At 42.3% G+C, this 19890-nt stretch overlaps 1 protein-coding gene across 4 annotated transcripts in view; it reads left to right on the forward strand.

Moving 5' to 3' along the window:
• Far2 (fatty acyl-CoA reductase 2) overlaps positions 1-19890 on the forward strand; it is a 116163-nt gene that overhangs the window by 8692 nt on the left and 87581 nt on the right. The window contains exon 2 of one of the 4 annotated variants that reach the window (XM_036181077.1): positions 19160-19251. The exons of the other annotated variants lie outside the window; for them this stretch is intronic. The gene's annotated coding sequence lies outside the window, so the exon portion shown is untranslated. The remainder of the gene's footprint in view (positions 1-19159; positions 19252-19890) is intronic. 4 annotated transcript variants of the gene reach the window in all.

A 19890-nucleotide genomic window follows, 5' to 3' on the forward strand; every position in this document is an offset into this window, starting at 1 on the left:
CCTAGTATAGCACAGCAGAATCTTGAAGATGGGAAGGGTAGGCAAGGAATTCCTGGGGATTTGTTATGAAAAAGCAAAGATATCTACTTATCCTCAGTAGAACCATTGTTAGGCCTGTAACTTTACTGGATAAAAACAGGATAACTGCAGGTGGCAAAGCAAATACTCTGAGAACCAAGGGACCGGACGAAGTCATTGTGGAAATGTCCTGTGTTTTAGGTCACCTTTCTTAATGGTGCATGGTTCACCATAGGTCACCGAGAGGATGCATTCCACAAAAGTCAGCGCAAGCCCAGGTTGAGATCAGGATGCTTGGAAATTAGGAAGACCATGAAATTATGTGTCTGGCTCCAATATACTTAAAACTACCTGTGTACTTATGCCAGCAATTCATGACAACATAGTCAAGGAAACCTACAGCAGTTTCTGGTGGTTTGAAGGTGTTTATTTCCCTCAACCAAGATGAGCCCTTTGTCGTTTCACCAGCAGCTTGTGCTTGTCAAACTGTCTCAGTGTCTCTCCTTAGCGGGATTATGCCATTGCCTCTTCCTTTTCCTCTGCTGCTTTTTGGGTCCAGATCCACCAGAGGCAGCAGCTATGCAACTGCTACTGGGTGTCTGGAAGATCACAGGATTGTGCTTTGGGTAAATTTAGGTCTCAGTTTCTCTTAGGATGGAACAATTTTTTTTTCAAATTGAATTTCCATGAGCCCCTATTACCCTGTATTCCATCCTCTTGCCTACAATATATAACACACACTGCACCTAGCTTGTCTTAGCTAATAATATTCACGCCTCAAAAAGTAGATTGTTTGAGGACCATATCTTATATTTGGCTCAATTCTCTTATCTTACAGAAAATAAAAGCCTGTCTATTTAATGTGTGTGCATGTAGACTATAATGGAAGTCTTGTGACTACAGAAGACAGAAGCACTCCACTCCATTCAGATACTTATGCTTTGGTAATATTTACTGTGAGTCAGACAAGTTACTCAGTTCTGCATTCATGGTGAACTAGTTGTAGTTCCTGCTCTCAAGTGTTAGTGCTCTCTGGTTTTGAGTCATGCTAGTCATCAGTATCAAAACACAGAATGCTGGTGGAACCTTACCTACCCTTCCTCATCCTCCTGCCTGGCATGCATGACATGCTAGCTTTGACCCCAGTGCTGCACAAAGTGCAGTGGCAGAAATGGAGGCAGTATATCAGGAGTTCAGGGTCATCACTGGCCACATGCATAGTTGGAGCCCAGCCTAGGCTACAAGAGACTCTATTTACAAATCAACGAAAGGACATGATGGAAGGTGAGCTAAAATGTAATATGAGAAATTCCATTGGGAAGAATTCTCCTTTACCCAGAACAGATTCTAGGTGGTTAATTTGCCTTGGTTTCTGTCCTCTTATCTACTCTTGCCCAGCCTCCTTTTTTTCCAAATCTGACTGACTAATACCTTGTATTCTCCAACTTCCCCCTTCATGTCTGTCTTTAAAGATAAGCACAGAAACCCTCTGTGTCTATAAGTAATTTTCTGCTAACAGTGATGGGAAAAGTGAGAGTGGAAGGACAAAATTAATGCCTGTGGGGAAGTCACAAAACTTCTGGAATGGTGCCTTTGCATATTGGCAGAGGGTGAGCTAGAAGCTGCCCAATGAGGGGACAAAGGGAACTCTATTGCCTGAAGTCAGCCCTCTAGACTTCTGGGACTGAACAAAAACAAATCCTCTGCCTTAAAAATCCTTTCCTATATGGGCATCTATGAAAGTTTGTATAGTATGGTCCTTAGAAGTCTTCCTCTATAAGCTAGGGGACAACTGCTTCAGGAGCTCTGAGTGAACAGATGTGGACTGGCAATACAAGGCCATGGGAGTATTTTCATCATCATTAGAGGCAATCCACCTGCTTGAAGTATATCCCACCTAGTTCATGAAGTGCAACCAGCAATTGCCCATGTCACCCTCTTCCTTCCCAATGCTGTGATTTAGACAGTAAAAGCCTTGGTGAGGCAGCTAGTCCACAAAGGACAGCTGTGTTCGCCTTCATTACTGACACCTACAGCCATTTTCTGGTTTCCAAAGCCTCCATCTAGATAGGCCTTGGTTCCCCCTACAAAGGGATATTTACACTGAAATCCCTGGGTTGAGGCCAGCTGCTTCTTCCTCCTCTTTTTAATTCCACCTCTGCCCCTTCCCCACCAGCCTTTGGTGTCAATAAGCCCTGTTCCCACACCCTTTGTGGTGTGTCATTGATACACACTGGCCATGAATTTCTCAAAGCTACTTGGCAGACTCCCGGTTCAACCATCAGGAAGGGAGGCAGTAATTGTAAGTGGTCTTGAGTAGAGCCTCAAAAAGCGAGGCTAGGAGGAGGATGGAGAGGACTCCAGGCTCAGTCAGAGATTGGAGAGTGGTACAAATGGAAGCTGTTGAGGAGGCAGCATGGTTTAGCTGCATGACCACCGCCAAGTGTGGTCAGTGTCATGAAGGTGTAAGTGGGCACGAGCTGATCCTTAACAATTGGGAGGAAAGTAGCAGAAAAGATTTAAAGTGTGTTTCTCCCAAGGTTAAAAAAAAAAAAAAAAAAAGCAGTACTCTGCACTGCTGCTAAGGGCCAACATCTATGGCCATTTGTCACATTACCAGAGCAGGAAGTGTGTCCTGGTTCCCTTTTGCTTTCTTGGTGCTGATTTGTGAAAGACAGAAATGATTACTACAAAGATGAACTTACCAAATGTTGCCAAGGTTTTCTGTGTGTTCCACATTTGAGGCCATTAACTGTTGACCTGTCCTAAGTCACATTGTGGCCTCAAATTCATGATGGTTATGGTCCATCACCCAGGTGGCACATTTCACAGAAAGGAAGGAGTGGGGCTATCAGTGACTGCTGGCTAAACTCACCCCTAATGCTCAGAAAACATTCACCAAGCACATGTCATTGTGTTAGAAAAACTCTCCCATTAGCCCTAGAGATTCCATATTATACACATGTGATAACTAAGACCCATGAAGTTTTAAGTATAGTTACAAGACAGACATTACTATTAGAATACAGCCATTGTTGAAGCACAACTTCACAGAATATAGAGACTTCCAACTTAAAAATCTACCTTGAGAGTTCTAGCATGAAGGATGCCTAGATTATTAAAACACACCAAATATATTTGGATACTATGATCATATTTACCTTTAATGTAGCTTCCTGTTTCCATGAAAACTTACTCTATGTTCAGTTCTAATGAACCAACTTCTCATGGATAGAGCTATGGGTTTCTTATTACTAAGAATTTTGAAAATAATCAAACTAGTAGATAAAAATGTGGAACTTGGAAGAAGAAAACCAGCTCTGAGGTTAGTCTCCTTGACAAGCCCATACTTTTAGATTGTCAGAACTCTGCTGCTGTGGTATGTGATGGGAAAGGGAGGAAGGAAGGAAGGAAGGGGGGAAGGGAGGGGGGAAGGGGGGAAGGGAAGGGAGGAAGGAAGGAAGGGGGGAAGGGAAGGAAGGGAAGGAAGGGAAGGAAGGAAGGAAGGAAGGAAGGAAGGAAGGAAGGAAGGAAGGAAGGAAGGAAGGAAGATGCACACTGTAGCTAGAGTTTTCCTGCCTGGCCCACAGTCAGGACAAATCTCTCTTACCCACCAGGCCCATAGTTGCTCAGAACCAACCAAGTAAACACACAGAAACTTATATTGCTTACAAACTGTATGGCCGTGGCAGGCTTTTTGTTATCTGTTTCTTCTATCTTAAATTAACCCATTTCTATTAATCTATACTTTGCCACGTGGCTTGTGGCTTACCGGTGTCTTTACATGTTGCTTCTCATGGTAGCGGCTGGCAGTGTCTCTCGGCCTCAGCCTTTACTTCCCAGAATTCTCTTCTCTCTTGTCCCACCTATACTTCCAGCCTGGCCACTGGCCAAACAGCATTTTATTTATACAGAGCGATATCCACAGCAGCACACCTTTAATCTTAGCACTAGAGGGGCAGGGGCTAGAAGATTTCTATGAGTTTGAGGCCAGCCTGTTTTACAGAGTGGGTTCCAGGAGAGCTAGGGCTATGTAAAGAGACCCTGTCTTTAAAAACAAACAAACAAACAAACAAAAACAAGGAGTTGAGAATTATCAACTGTGCAAAGTGCCCTAGGTGCTGTCATATAGAAGAAACAGAAAGCTTTCTCATTACTGACAGTAACTGGATGACTTCAGTATCTTTCAATGAATGAACTGGTCAGATCATAGAATATGGCAAGACCAGAGAGAGGTGAACTAATGCATACCTACTAGTGCTCAACTCACTTTCTCCACACGTTTTGTTTTGTTTTGTTTTCTTCTGAGACAGGGTTTCTCTGTGTTGTTTTGGAGCCTGTCCTAGAACTCACTCTGTAGACCAGGCTGGCCTTGAACTCATATAGATCTGCTTGCCTCTGCCTCCTGAGTGCTGGGATTAAAGGCGTGTGCCACCATGGCCCGGCACACTTTCTCTACTCTTACACAGTCCAGGAGTCCAGGCAATGGTGCCACCCACAGTGGGCAAGTCTTCGTACATCATTTAATGTAATCAAGACAATTCCCCACTGGCATGTGCACAGCCTAGCCTGACACAGAAAATGACTCATTGGGACTCTTTTCCAAAGTGATTATAGACTGTGTCAAGTTGGTGATCATCACAGTCCCTGACCTTGTCCTCAGCCAGTCACTAAAATGTCTTCTTTCCTCAGTTTGGTTGGTAAATGATAATCACACTTTGTGTGTGTGTGTGTGTGTGTGTGTGTGTGTGTGTGTGTAGCTGAGGATCGAACCCAGGGCCTTGCACTTGCTAGGCAAGCGCTCTACCACTGAGCTAAATCCCCAACCCAGGGTTCTTGTGAGAAAAGACTAAAGTGTGTACATGAAATGCATTAAAGTTTGTTAATGTAAGAGTTACTGGTGTGAGTAGGAAGTGGAACTGAGGGTGGGTGAAGGTTTGTGTGTGTGCACACGCATGCGCACACATGTACTCTACACAGATAACAGCCACAATAGCACATAATTCTATGCTTCACAATCTTCCCATTGTAACTGTATTTTGCACTCCTTGGAGGACTTTTATGTGCACCCCAGAATATGAGTCAGGATAGTCTTCCTTGACCATGTTGCCAGCACAGACTTCTGCTTTCTCTCCCAAAGGAAATCTGTTTGCTGCCAGCTGTGACTATCCCTTGATGTTTGGTTTTCAGCTCCATTCCATTCCCACTCCTGAGAGTACCCTGACAGCAAGTTCCAGAGATCCCCAGCACTGCAACCTTGCATCTCTGCCCATTTTTATTTTGAGCCCCAAAGATTCCTATTTTTGGAAATCTACATGAAAGGACAGTCCTCATCTCAGCACCATTCTGCATGGTGTTCTATGACATCTCCAAATCTGACAGTCACACTGTGTAAGGACACTATTTTCAGATGTTTCTTTCTCCCTCTGTTCTAGGTCACATACTGTCATTCATTTGACTCCTCAATACACACATAAACACATAGGCAAACATACCTGTCTCAGAACCAGGATATTCCTATTGATCTTAGCACCACCACCACCACCACCCCTGCCTCTGTGTAGCCTACATTGTGAATACTTCTTTAATGAGGACCCTATTCTTTTCCATTCGTTCTCTCTAAATTCAGATGTTTTAAGATTATTTATTAACTTGCATGTGTGTATGCCTGTGTGGGTTTACACACAACATGTAAGAGCAGGTATTGTCAGAAGTCAGAAGAGGATATCAGATCCCCTGGAGCTGGAGTTAGATGGGTGTGAGCTTCCTGCTATGGGAGCTAGGACGCAAAAAGGAGTTGTATATCTGCTGAGCCGTCGCTACAGCCCCTGAATTTGGATCTTGCCAACCATCTGTATTCTCTGCTCCAACTTCATAGAAACAGTTGGGTGATACTAGACAAAAACAGATGAATATTCATTGGAGACAGAGACAGAGACAGTGCAAAGGCATCTTTATCCTCAGATGGACTTTAGGCTGCTGTCAGCTTCTTCACCAGTTTCTGGCATGTTTCACATCTTGTTTGGAGAAGTTATACAGACATTTACCCATCTCCAAGCTCCCTTCCTTTATCCTCAGCTCTACTGTCAATACGGGATGCTGTCCCACCCTCCATGGAAGCAGAGAGCTATGGCAGGTTCTGTTCAGTCCACACATTTATTTGGCTTCCCCATCAACCTCTACTTCTTTTCCTTCTTATTTGAGAGAAGGAAGTTACCTCCTATCCAAGATTGACATTTCTCTTGTTTCCTAAAGGGTGAGTGAGTGTGTGTGTGTGTGTGTGTGTGTGTGTGTGTGTGTGTGTGTGTGTGTGTTGATGTAGGTGATAACATGTGTGTGTATGGGAGAGAGACACGAGAGAGAGAAAGCGAGAGAGAGGGGGAGGGAGGGAGGGAGGGAGGGAGGGAGGGGGAGAGGAAGAGGGAGAGGGAGGGAGGGAGAAGGCAATTTCAAGTGTTATTTTTCAGGAACCTCCCATCATGTTTTTTTTTGTTTGTTTGCTTGTTTTCAATACAGTTCTCTCACAGCCAGCAAGCCCCAAAGATCAGCCTGGCTCTGCTTTCCCAGCACAGGGATTACAAGCATGCACCACTGCCCTCAGATTCTTCCTCTGTTCTCTGGAAATCAAACCCAAGTCCTTGTACAAGGCAATGATTGAGCTCTCTCCCCAGCTATCTCTCCCCAGCTAACTCTCCCCAGCTATCTCTCCCCAGCCCATCTCTCCCCAGCTATCTCTCCCCTGTAGTTAGAGTTTTTCTGCCTGGCCCAGTCAGGACAAATCTCTCTTACCCGCCAGTCCCATAGTCACTCAGACCCAACCAAGAAAGCACATAGAAACTTATATTGTTTACAAACTGTGTGGCCGTAGCAGGCTGCTTGTTATCTGTTTTTTGTTTTTTGTTTTTTGTTTTTTTTAATCTTAAATTAACCCATTTCTGTTAGTCTATACTTTGCCACATGGCTTGTGGCTTACCAGTGTCTTTACATGTTGCTTCTCATGGCGGCGGCTGGCGGAGGCTCTCTCCAGTCTCCTACTTCCCAGAATTCTCTACTCTCTTGTCCCGCCTATACTTCCTGCCTGGCCCCTGGCCAATCAGAACTTTATTTACACAGAGCGATATCCACAACACTCCCCAGCTATCTCTCCCCAGCTATCTCTCCCCAGCTATCTCTCCCCAGCTATCTCTCCCCAGCCCATCTCTCCCCAGCTATCTCTCCCCAGCTATCTCTCCCCAGCTATCTCTCCCCAGCCCATCTCTCCCCAGCTATCTCTCCCCAGCTATCTCTCCCCTGCTATCTCCCCAGCTATCTCTCCCCAGCCCATCTCTCCCCAGCTATCTCTCCCCAGCCCATCTCTCCCCAGCTATCTCTCCCCAGCTTTCTCTCCCCAGCCCATCTCTCCTATAATTTTATTCTGAGATTCAACAGAACCTCAGCTACTTACTCTTTTTCCTTCTATCTTGTCTAGTCATCTCAGACAATGTATAAACTTAAACTCTTACATCTCATTTTATTAACAAATGACTTTCCACACACCTCTGTGTCCTTTTATTCTTCTGTTGTTACCACACCACCCCACACTACTTTTCCTCCTGTGCTGAATTCTCCCAGAGGTGATCTCCTCTGGCTGTTTTGATTAAGTCATCAGTTCACAGAGTTGTTAAATAAATACTACATTCAAAATACAGTCTATGAATTATTCTAACACTTAACATGCTGATTTATTTAGTGACTTTCCTCTACATTGACATGTGTTGACTTACTCAATAAGGACATTTACTGTAGATGAGTAAGTGGACCTGATGTGCAGCTGTAACCTGTGACAGGAGATAGTCAGCTTGCACACTGTTAAACTTCTTTTAGAGAGGACTGCTGGGATAGTGCTGGAAACTGGGTGACTAACACAGAGTTCTTGAAGAGATGACGCATCACAAAGTCAGAATCCACAAGTAGTTCTTTAGGTAGGATTCCAGAAAGTACCAGAAGGTAGGATCCTGATAATTGGGTCAGTGAAGAGCAAACATAGATGTTGGGGAAGTCCCCTCCTCTGATCCTGGCTTAAGGCCAGACCTCCCAGGAGTTAGTGAACTTTGGTTCAGCTCTATAGGAGGAAAGAGTGGTTAGATGTGCCCTGGATTGGTGGAGGAAAAGTGATTGAAAATACTGTGAGGGGACAAGAGGACCTTTGGCTACTGGCAGGTGACCCTGGGGGTGTCTGGGTCATGCACTTCTGGACATGGAGAACAGGATCCTGATGATAAAGTGGCCACCAGAGACCCCCATCTTCATCTAGAGATTGTATTAATGTCTCAGAAGTTCGAGTCAGGACTGAACAAATAGTAAGTCATCTTGATTAAAAACAATGAGATTTCCATGTTCACCCAACTGAAATCCTAGAGTGAAAATTAAAAATGAAACAAATTCCCAAAATGTAAAATCTAGCCAACAATGGCAACTGGATCTTTTAAATGATGGAAATTTCAAACAGGGCTTCCTAATGCTTTCTTGTTAGCTCCAAAACTGCTGAACACAGGAGGTAACTTGTTTTTAAACTTTTCTAGATTTTATGTGTATGAATGTTTTGCCTGCATGCATGTCTTCTGTGTACTACATGCATGAAATGCCCAAGGAAGTGAGAGGAGTACATTGGGTCCCCTGGGACTGGAGTTATAGGCAGTTGTGAGCTGCCATGTGGGAGCTAGGAACCAAACCCCGGTCCTCTGGAAAAATGGCCAGTGCTCTTAAGTGCTGTGCTCCATCTCCAGCCCTGAGATAATTGTTTAATATCTTCATCTCTAAAATGTCTCTCAACTACTGTTTCCTATATGAAGGCTTGTGGGGAAGCTTTGAAGGTTTGTGTTTAAAAGGAAGATTTGATTCGTATTAGATAGATTTCTGTGATGCAGTAGCAGCAAAGCAGATTACTATTACAGGAAGGAGTCCAGGTCTGGGGGTGAGAGGGCAGTTCCATGAGTAAACCTCGCCACACAATCATGAAATCCCCAGCCCCCATGAATTTAAAAATGGGCATGGCAGTGCACACTTGTAATCCCAGTGTTGGGGAGGTGGGAACAGTTATCTTGTAGAGCTTTCTTGGTCAGTCACTCTAGCCGAATCAGTGAACTCCAAGTTCAGTGAGAAACCTTGTCTCAAAAAACTAGGTAGAGAGAAGCTGAGGACACCTGCTGCGGCCACTACATGCATGTGTGCTATGTGTGGGTGGCTGGGGCTGTGCACACATGGGTGCGCTAAATACATGCCCACAGAATAAATTTTTAAAGGAGGAAATCCTTTCGTTTTAATTTTCAGACTCTGATGTGTCTCTCAGAGTTACCTGACATTACACCCTTGGAAGTTCAGGAATCAGAATTCCAGCTGAGTTTAAAAATGAACAGTGAAACACGTCATTCACCAGAGGCAATATTGGGAACAGTTTGGTATAGTTTGCCTCATGTTTCTCAAACTTGAAAAGAGAAAACTCTTTAAGGGGGAAAAATAACTCATTTTTCATGTAGAGAAAATAAAGTATAGGTGATCTGGTTAAGGACCTGCCTAGAAGAAGCTGAAGTCAGAATGCTAAACTGTCCTGCTTCTCAGCTGTCATCACGGTGTCTGGACATTGCAGGAAACACATTTCACACGCCACAGACATGCTGGGTCCATGAGAAAACTGCTTGCCACACAAGCATGATGTCGCCAAGATTGTTCATCTGATATGCAACCATTGAAGCTTGTTGGCACTCTGCCTTCCCTGCTCTGTGTCCATCTGGGCTTTTTTTTTTTTTTTTTTTTTTTTTTAAGTCCAAGAGAATGTAACTGAAAACAATGGTAGAAAAGGGGCATATAGGGAGACGGGGAAAAAGAGGCAGGAAAAGATTGATTTTGCGTAAGTCACATTAATATTTTTTCAAAAATACAAGTGATAGGTTTGGCTATGGAAGAGGCAAAAACTATTGGTTGTTATTAGTATTATTATTTTCCCTCAGTTCTAGGGCTTGAACTTAGAGGCTGTGCAAGCATAGCAAGTGCTCTTCTCAACTGAGTTTCTTCAATCTTTAAAGTTGTATTCTTGAACAAACTACCAGAGATCTCATTTAGCCATGCTACCTCTTATCCTTCCTTAGCCGAGTTTGCAAGATTGACAGGTAGCCTGTTTTATCTCACCAAATGAAGCAACAGACCATCTTTCCTAGGACAGAGAACTTCTGAAACTAGTGACCTTACTCTATGGACTCAGGCCAAGAGCCCGAGGATCTTTGTGAGTGATGCAGCAGTGAGGGAAGCCAGACCACGTAGAGATGGAGCTGGAGGCCTTTGGTATGAGCTGACCCAAATCTCACTCACCATCTTCTAGCTGCATTGAATCTGGGTGAGGGAGCCGGATGAGACCTGCTGAATAAACCCAATAATCTTTTGTAGATTATTGCTCTGTGCAAATGGGCCATCTGGCTGTGGCCATGGCCGTCGCAAGAGCTTTCTAAAGTGTTCTATCCTGCTCTGTCTTTACTAGAATAGACTATTGCACAAATGTCCTTGTGGGCAAATGACAGACTCTGCCCAGGCACTGGCACTTTTAGGCTAAAAACTGGGATGTGGAGACATATCTAGTTTTCTAGCAGCCATTGTAGGAGGCCGATAGAGGAGCAGCTGCCTAGAGTTTTTTTTCCTACACATAGAAACTTCACAAGGCATAGAAACAATAAACGTGGCTTCTGGGAGGGAGACAAGAGTGCAACTGTTGTACCTAGCTCTGCTATCACCAGTTCACACATGTGTGTACTGGGTTTCACAGGACATTGTGGTCCTCACATCACAGATACACCATGTACACTCATCAGCTTTGAACTGCAAACCAAACACCACAAACCTGAAACATTCAACAGTGCCTTATCTCCAGAAGACAGATCTTCACTATGAGCAAAAGCCAGGAAGGGAGGAAGGAAGCCGGGTGTGGCAGTGCATATCTGTGTTCCTATCACTCGTTGTTTTAGGAACCCTTCAAACAGTTGCCAGCACCTTCCATGATGCAGGCTGAAGGCCTGACCAGACTTCCTAACCTTCCGATAGTGATTCAGGCTCCATGAGGACTTCTGGAGAGAGGTACTTGATCCAGGGAACCACGCCTTTCTTCAGTTCCCAAGATGTCCCTAAACTTGCATGAATATTTAATGAGGGGATCCACCCATCTGCCTGCCCATTAACACCATTAATATTCACAAAATATCCAGGGCTATAATCCACCTATCCATCTACTCACCAACTCCATTTATAGTCATGAAATACAAAGGGTTGCAAATGTTGGAACTTCCCAAGAAAGCATATGTGTTTTCCCTCTTATTAATCCTGTGCATAGGAAGAGGATTATGCCACTTCTGGTGTGGGAGAGGGAAGAAAGTACTTGTTCTAATATTCCAGGCATTATATGTGTTTTTGTATCTGTGTGTATATGCACATGTGAATATGTCTATACATATATATATATATATATATATATATGTGTGTGTGTAAATGTGTATTGTATTGTGTGGATGGTTGTGTATGTGAATATATATGTGTGTGTATATGCATGTATATGATGTGTATGTATGTCTATGTATGTATGTGAATGTATGTATATGTATGTGTATATGTAAACATGTATGTATATATGTGTGTATGTATGTATATGTGTATGTGTGTATCTGCATATATATGTACATGTATGTGTGCATATGTTAGTGTATGTGTATTTATGAGTGTATATATGAATGTATATGTGTATATATGTGTGTATGTGGGTGTATATGAGTATATGTGTTGGGGTAGGCATGTATGTAAATGTGTGTATGCAAATATGTGTATGTGAGGAATGTGGTATAAATGCATGTGTGTATGTGTATATGTGTGTACATAGTATATGTATGTATATGAGGGGTAGGAGTATATGTGAATATGTGTGAATATAGGTACACATATATGCATGTGCTTGTTTTTTGTTTACTTGCCTTGAGAAAGGGTCACATTTGTAACCCAGACTGAGCTCAAACTGTCTTCTCCTCTCAGCCTCCTAAGAACTAAATTACACAGGTGTGCATTATTGCATACAACTAGCATATATTCTCATATAAAGCCTCATCTATCCAGTTTATTGCCTTTAACCTCCATTAATTCCTTAGTTTTTCTTTTGCTTGTAATTTTTAAAATACATACTACTTAGAAAACAGACACCTTTAGTGGAATCTTTTAAAGTTTGTATTTAAAAATAATTTGTTGAAATTAAATTGTCTACAGTTAAGAGTATGCTCATTCCTTCTGTGTGCTCATTCACACCTGTAACCCCAGCATTCAGGGGACCGAGGCAGGACAATAGCTGTAACTTCCAGGTCAACCTAGGGTACAGTGTGAGACCCTGTCTCAAAAATCAAACTGATCTTGGATACACACATAGTGTTTTTAAAAGTATTACATATTTTCATTATTTCTCAAGAGCTGAAGTGGAGAAGAATTCCTCTAGAATACTGTCTTGTCCACATTACCGACATTTATCTTATTACTATTCATATATCAAGTACTAAAGGCACAGTGCTTTCACTTTGAACAGCTAACTTAACTCCAGAGCCTACAACAGCTCAACATTTTAGAGGAAACTTTATATAGAAATATGTTCTAACATGAACTAGTACAGAGATTTGAAAAGTGGTAAAGATGATGGCCGATGCCATTGTGAATGTACTGAGTTAACTATGCACCCTAAGGTGATATTTTATGGCATAAGAATTGACCTCAAATATCTATACCAGCACAAAGGTCAAAATATCTCCAATAGGCAAATCCTCCTCTGTAAGGACCTTATGTAACTCCACCAGGATAATTACCTATCCAGGGCACAGAAATCAATTTGAATCTGCAGTCCTGGGAGAGATCAGGTCAGGCTTAGAGTAAAGATGCTGTGGGCAAGTTAAGCTGTTTCCACCTCTTTACACTCTGCTTGTGTTTCCGAGCCTGTTTTCACACTGCCTGAAATTATCCACACGGGCCAGAGACCCATGGTGAAGGTTAATTTGCCATCTTTGGAGAGGAAGATTTTTAACCTCAGTTGACATTTTCTGCTTTCTTCCTCCAGCCCTCAAAGTTTATGATGCTCAGTTAAAACCCTCTCCCAGCTTTTAAAGCCCTTCCTCTGGGTTAAATAGTCAGTGCAAGTAGAAAAGGAGTAATGTCAACCCGGCCAACACCCTACAGTTTACTCTGTCCTCTTTCTCCAAGCCTTGGAAGCTCATCCCCAAATGTGATTCTCAACTATCCTTATCTTTCCATCTCTGGTTTCCACCTTTTTGCAATATCCCTATTTTCTACCTCATTTAGTAGGTTTGTAACCCATATACAGCCATATTATATACTATCACATAATGGAACTTTTCACTTCCCTTCCTACATACATAATAATTCCATCAGAGCTGGGGTAATGAGAATGCTCACACATTTATCTCATTTGTTTTTTGTCTGTACAAAGGCTGGCTTAGTGCATTCCTCGTGAGTTATACTCTGTGTCAGAGGCCCATTTGAATCTTAGAACTTTGGCTCTAACAGTTGGATCTGATGTATTTGAAGTGTGGATTTTACTGAGAAACTGAGGCACATCTCACACGATAGTAGCTGACTTGATGTCACAATCCTTACAAAGGCCTTCCCATTTCACTGATATCCTTTTCTTACTGATCCTATCTGAGGGAAGATCAGTCAGCACACACAGTGCTGAAGAGCAGGAGTGTGGGCATCAGAGGACCAAAGAAGCTCAAGGTCAAGCTCTCCTGCAGCCTCAGTTTCCCCTTAGCTAAAAGATCTGCTCTATATAGTTTTTCAGTTCCTAACTATATATGGTAATTTCTTACCCTGGTAGGATAATTCCCTGCCCTTACAAACTCCTGTTAGATTGTGTTAAATGTTGTATGGATGGATCTCAAATGAATGATATATTCCATACCACATCATTGCTGACATTAAATAACACTAGGTGTTTTTACTGACCTCCCACATTTCCCTTCCTTCTTGTTGGACTCCCTAATTCTCCCCCAAATAATCTCCTCTTTCATGTCACATGCATTCCATCATCCTGTCTTCCTCCTATAATTCCCCTTCTACATTCAATGTCATATATATATGCACATGTGTGTGTGTGTGTGTGTATAACATGTGTATAGGTATATAATTTGGGTAATCAAATTTAAGTCTGAAATATATATGTATATATTTAAATCTAATTTTCATCTATTAGAGTAAAACATACAATATTTGTCTTTCTGAGTCTGGCTTATTTTAACTAACACAATTATTCCAAGTTCTGTCCATCTTCCTGTTAATGTCCTGACTTCATTCTTCTTTATACCTGAGTAAAGTTCTGATATGCACATGGAGCTCATTTTCTTTTCCCATCCATGTGTTGATGGACTTTGATGCTGGCCAATATTTTGGTTATTAAATAATAACATATTAACCCTATATATAAAAATAGTAATTTCAACATGCAGTTGATGTAAACTTCTTAGTGAGATGTTTGGTGGGTTTTTTCAGTGTTGAAATTTTTTAAATCTGGTGTGCATTTACATTTGACAACACATTTCAGTTCAGAGTGACAGCTGATGCTGTAGTTCTAGAAGAGCATCTATGGTCCTCATGCTTCATGCTATAAGCATCAGGTGAACAGCCACCAGATGGCCCTGAGCACTGTTCCTGTCACCATCACAGACAGAGGAGACTGACTGCTTTGCAGAAGGAGGTCGAAGCTGTGTTCATTAGAGCTGTGTCTCTTCTGAGCATTGAGAGCTTGCAAACTGACTTCTGCAGGAGTCACTTGAGGATGTTCTTTGTAGAGAGGAAGTTAAATTGACCATTTTATAAATACAGGCTTGACTCAAAAGATATATAATCACATCTCCATTTGCCGTGATCATGTTCCTCTCTCATACTGGGTGGGACCTGGGCCCAGGCTTCTGTGTGTCTTCTCGGAATCCCCATAGCCCTGTCCTTCTCAGAGCTGCCTTGCTTTGGAGCAGCATTTGCCTAAATTTTTCTCTATGAAACTTGCACACATTATCCCCATACACCCTCCAGCAAACAGACACACTCATGTCATCACCCACCTTTATTGTCTGAGACTGAATCTTCCTATGGAGCACAGCCTATCCTGGAACTTGCTATGTGACACAGGCTAGCCTCAAATGTAGCTGGAGTTTTCTCCAGTCCTGCCTGGCCCACAGTCAAGACAAATCTCTCTCACCTGCCAGTCCCGCAGCCACTCAGACCCAACCGAGTAAACACACAGAGACTTATATTGCTTATAAACTGTATGGCCATGGCAGGCTTCTTGTGATCTAGTTCTTCTATCTTAAATTAACCCATTCCTATAAATCTATACCTTGCCACATGGCTTGTGGCTTACCAGTATCTTATATGTTGGTACTCATGGCAGTGGCTGACAGCGTCTTCTGACTCAGCCTTCTTGTTCCCAGAATTTTCTTCTCTGCTTGTCCTGCCTATACTTCCTGTCTGGCTACTGGCCAGTCAATGTTTTATTTATACAGAGCGATATCCACAGCACTCAAATGCATGATGAACCTCTCCATTTTAGCCTCCCCAGTGCTGGATTACAGGTGTGAGCACCACACCTGATCCATTTTTTTTAAAGAATAATTTTATATCTTAGTTCTTTCTGGTACTTCTTCACATTAGATCAAATATAACCATTTACACACTTTTCTTCATTTCCTTAAAGCTTGTCAGAAAAAAATGAAAACATTTGATTGCAGTATTCTGTAAGTCTCCCATAAATATACTTAATTTTCTATAAAAATACCTTTAACATAAGAAATACATACATATATATATATATGCATGTCTACATACACACATATAATATGTGTATTCCATTCAGACTTTAAATCTAAGATGTTAGAACTTTAAGTCCTTAAATGTAACAAGTCACAGATATTTAAGTGGTCTGAAATATAAGCATCAATGTACATTCCTAAATTATGGAGGAAAGGTGATCTTATCGCTAGTCTGCAAATCAGGGGTTTTTATTGTTTCTATAAGGATGGTGTGTATGTTCACATGTGTGGATGCATTCTTGTGGAGGTCAGAGGTTGACCCTGAGTGTTTTCCACACTCACTCTCTATTTACTGGGCTGGGCTCTTTTACTGAACACCCAGCCTGGGGATTCAGCTAGCCTAGCTATCCAGTTTGCCCCAGGAACCCTTTGTCTCTGGCTGCTGTGAGCTGAGATTGTAGGCCAGCTATCACACCCAAACTGCTTTTCCCAGAGCTCTAAGGATCTGAACTTGGGTCCTCACTCTTGTGTGGTTGGTACTTTATCCACCAAGCCCACCTGCCTGGCCTCTTATGTGAAAACTTTACAGGAAACCATGTATTCTCTGTCTAGCTGGGATTTGGTGAATTTGTGTTCTGAAGGAGATACAAGATGCTCTTTCCACTCCGGGGTGTCCTACAGCTGTGTTTCTTCTCAGTGCTGGCAATAGCACCTCTGTCTGCTCTGGTATTTTCTAGTGAATTTGTTGTAAAAATCCACTTCACAAATATTTTAGACTCTGCCAAGTCAGTGGTTCTCTCACAGCTGCTAGGCTCTGCCTGTCACTGTTCTATGATGGCAGCTAAGATGATATGCAAACTAATGTGTCTAGCTGTACTCCAACCAAATTCAGAACAGCAGGCTGTGGGCGGGATCTGGCCCCTGGGCTCAATCTTGCTGGCCCTTGTTCTACATATTTCAGACTGACTCACTTCACTTGACTTGATCCTGGAAGCATTGTTTCATTGACCTTTGAATATAAAGAAGGCAAACCCAGGGATTCCTCATTCTGGCCTAGTAATGAAATGTATTTATTGTCTCTCTGGTTCTTCTGCTGAGAGTATCACATGAAGTGTTTACATTTCTGCTTTTAAAGCATTAAATTTATTAAAGTACTAAAATGTATTCTGAGTTGACATTGTCATCATTTTATTATAATAGTTCCATCCAGATTTCAGCCTGATTTTGGTCCAACTCCTGAATGTATGTGTGCATATGTGTGTGTGTGCGTGTGCGTGTGCGTGCGCGCGCGCATGTGTGTGTGTGTGTGTGTGTGTGCATGTGTGCATGCCTGTGTATGTGTGTGTGCGCACAAAAGGTCAACCATGAAGATCATTCCTCAAGAGCTATCTATTTTATTTCTTGAGACAAAGTCTCTCCTTGGGACTTGGGTCTCTCCACTTAGGATGGTTGACCAGTAAGCCCAAGGATCCTCCTGTCCCCTACTTCTCCAGTGTTTAGATTACAGGTGTGTGTCACCACAACAGGCTTTTTATATGAGTGCTAGTGATGGAATTTGGGTCTTCACACCTATATGACAAGCACTTTGCCAACTAAGCCATCTCTCCAGCCCTAGCTCCTGACTTTGAACCCTTAATTTTCTAATTGTGTCCATTTTCAGAGTGGTAAACACCCCTGGATTTTCTAACTTGTACTATTCTGACAGCTTTCTAATCTACCAAAGACTTGTCTCAAACACTACTCCATGAATGTATAAGGATGCTATCTTACCTTATGTGTAAAGTTTTCACATAAGAGGCCAGGCAGGTGGGCTTGGTGGATGAAGTACCAACCACACAAGAGTAAGGACCCAGTATAAGATCTGTGATTCTATAAACTAAAAACAACAGCTGCAATGTTGTGTGTGGTTGAGAAACTGAAGTCATGATGAAAAGCTCCTGGTGGTTCAAGTTAAATAATGCTCTTAAGAGGCTCACATGATGTGCAATGGCACCATAGACAAGTGCTTAGAACAGGAAAGCTCAGAGATCCTGAGTGTGCCTTCCCTGGTGCCATGTTCTCCATTGTGAGGCTGCTGTGTGAAATGACCAAGATACAAGTGCTATGGGAACTCTGGCTGAAACCTGGCCTTGACATATTTACTTGTTACCATGACATAGCTTTTACAGGCAGTCACACTGTGGTACCAGGGTGTTTGCAAGGAGCTTGGTTTTTCATTTTCAAAGACAGTAACTTGAACTAAAGTTTGTTTGAGAAGGAGAAAGACAGTTCAGTTCATTCTTCTGGAGTCTTAGCACTCTCAGCAACTGTGTTTACTTCCCAAAATTGGCTTGTCATTGCTTTACAAAATGAGGTGATGAATTCTTGATTCCTAAGGAGAATACTCCTTTTTAAGGCTATGGTAGGCACACAGTTTATTATAAAACTGGTAAACTGTGTGGCTTTGGTAAAGCCTCTAGGCAGACAGATTCCTACAGTAAGAGTGATAAGTTTTTTGCACCCCGATAAGCCTCTCCACTGACACAGCAATCCAAATCAGACCTAATTAGAAAAGCCCAGGTTTAATGTGTGAAGCATTCCCAGGCAATTCTCTGGCCCCCTCAGAGAGAAGATCAGGAAGAGACACCAGAAAACCACATGTTTGTTTTCGGGGATGCAGCTTAAATATCCTGTGGGAGTGGTCTTGAGCCTTTATAGGGGAGGAGCTGTGTTTGTCAGGCTTTGAAGGGGCAGGTTTGGGGAAAGAGATGGTGGAGGAGAGTTGAGGTGGATCTTTCACCAGAACTGTAGTTGGAGAGCTTCTCTCCAGCCCCCGCCAAGCCCTATTAGTCCAACAACCCACTTATAAAATAAACACCGCCTACCCTATGCTTCCTGCCTGGCTACTGGCCAATCAGGACTTTATTTATTTTAACCAATCAGAGCAACACATTTGACATACAGAACATCCCACAGCAAGAACAAGAGAATAATAGAGGTGGCAAGTGAAAGACAACTATCATGGACTCTCACCTTCTCCATCACATCAGATGCAAAAAATGAGTCAATTCTATGTTTTGTTATATTTTTACAAATGAAGTAAATTGAATTGCCCTTTTTACTATGCAAATTTGAATGTTCTGAGTACAAAAATAAACCATCAGAGGTGCTGGGAAGGTGGCTTGGTGGTAGAGGGCTTGCCTAGCATGTGGGAGGCCCAGGATTCAACCCTTAGCAATACACACATACACACACACACACACACACACACACAGAGAGAGAGAGAGGGGGGGGGGAGGGGAAAGAGAGAGAATAATCAAGCTAATAAAGTCTGAAGTTCCTCCAATATTTTTCAGGTCCTAAAACCCAAAGGACTCAAGAAGAATTACTTTAAAAAGAAAAGAAATCCACACCTATTCAGTACTTGCTGGGTATCAGGCATGACAAGGTATGCCTTATGTATACAGTCTTCTCCAGACTCTCCTAACTAGTTAGGAGCTGATAGAGCACCCATCTAATCTGCTTTTGATAACTCCAAAACCCCAGTGGTCTCTAAACACCATCTGCCTGTTTTCAGATTCCAAGTCAACGACCACATTTGTTATGTGTTTGACAATGGAGGTGTCTAAGTTTATTTAAGGGGTGAGGCCATTAACAGTTTTATGGCAGTTAATGATGATCGGAGACTATTCTGACCAACATTAAAATGAAAGAGGAAATGGAAAGAAAAATAAGGTCAAAACAAACACTTGGGCTTCTTCCTGGACACTGCTTTTGCATTTATAAACAAATGCTCCTTGGGTTCCACATTGAGCACCTAAAGGGATTTCTTTTCACGCCATGAGAACACAGCTAAAGGCACATCTTCAAACCAAGTCCTCACCAGGCGCCTTGCTCTTGGACTCCTGAGCCTTTGAGACTGTGAGCATTATTTTATTTCGGTTATTTGTGAATGTTTGAAAAGAGATTTATTTTTAAATTGTGGTTAAAATTTTTTGTTTTGTTTTCTGAGACAAGCTCAAACAGGTAGTTTATATTCTCATACTTCTAGCTCTTCAAGTTTTGACTTTAACAGTTATAGTGTGTC

Source organism: Onychomys torridus, chromosome 3 (assembly GCF_903995425.1).
Source record: "Onychomys torridus chromosome 3, mOncTor1.1, whole genome shotgun sequence".
In the NCBI taxonomy this organism is placed as follows: Eukaryota; Metazoa; Chordata; class Mammalia; order Rodentia; family Cricetidae; genus Onychomys; species Onychomys torridus.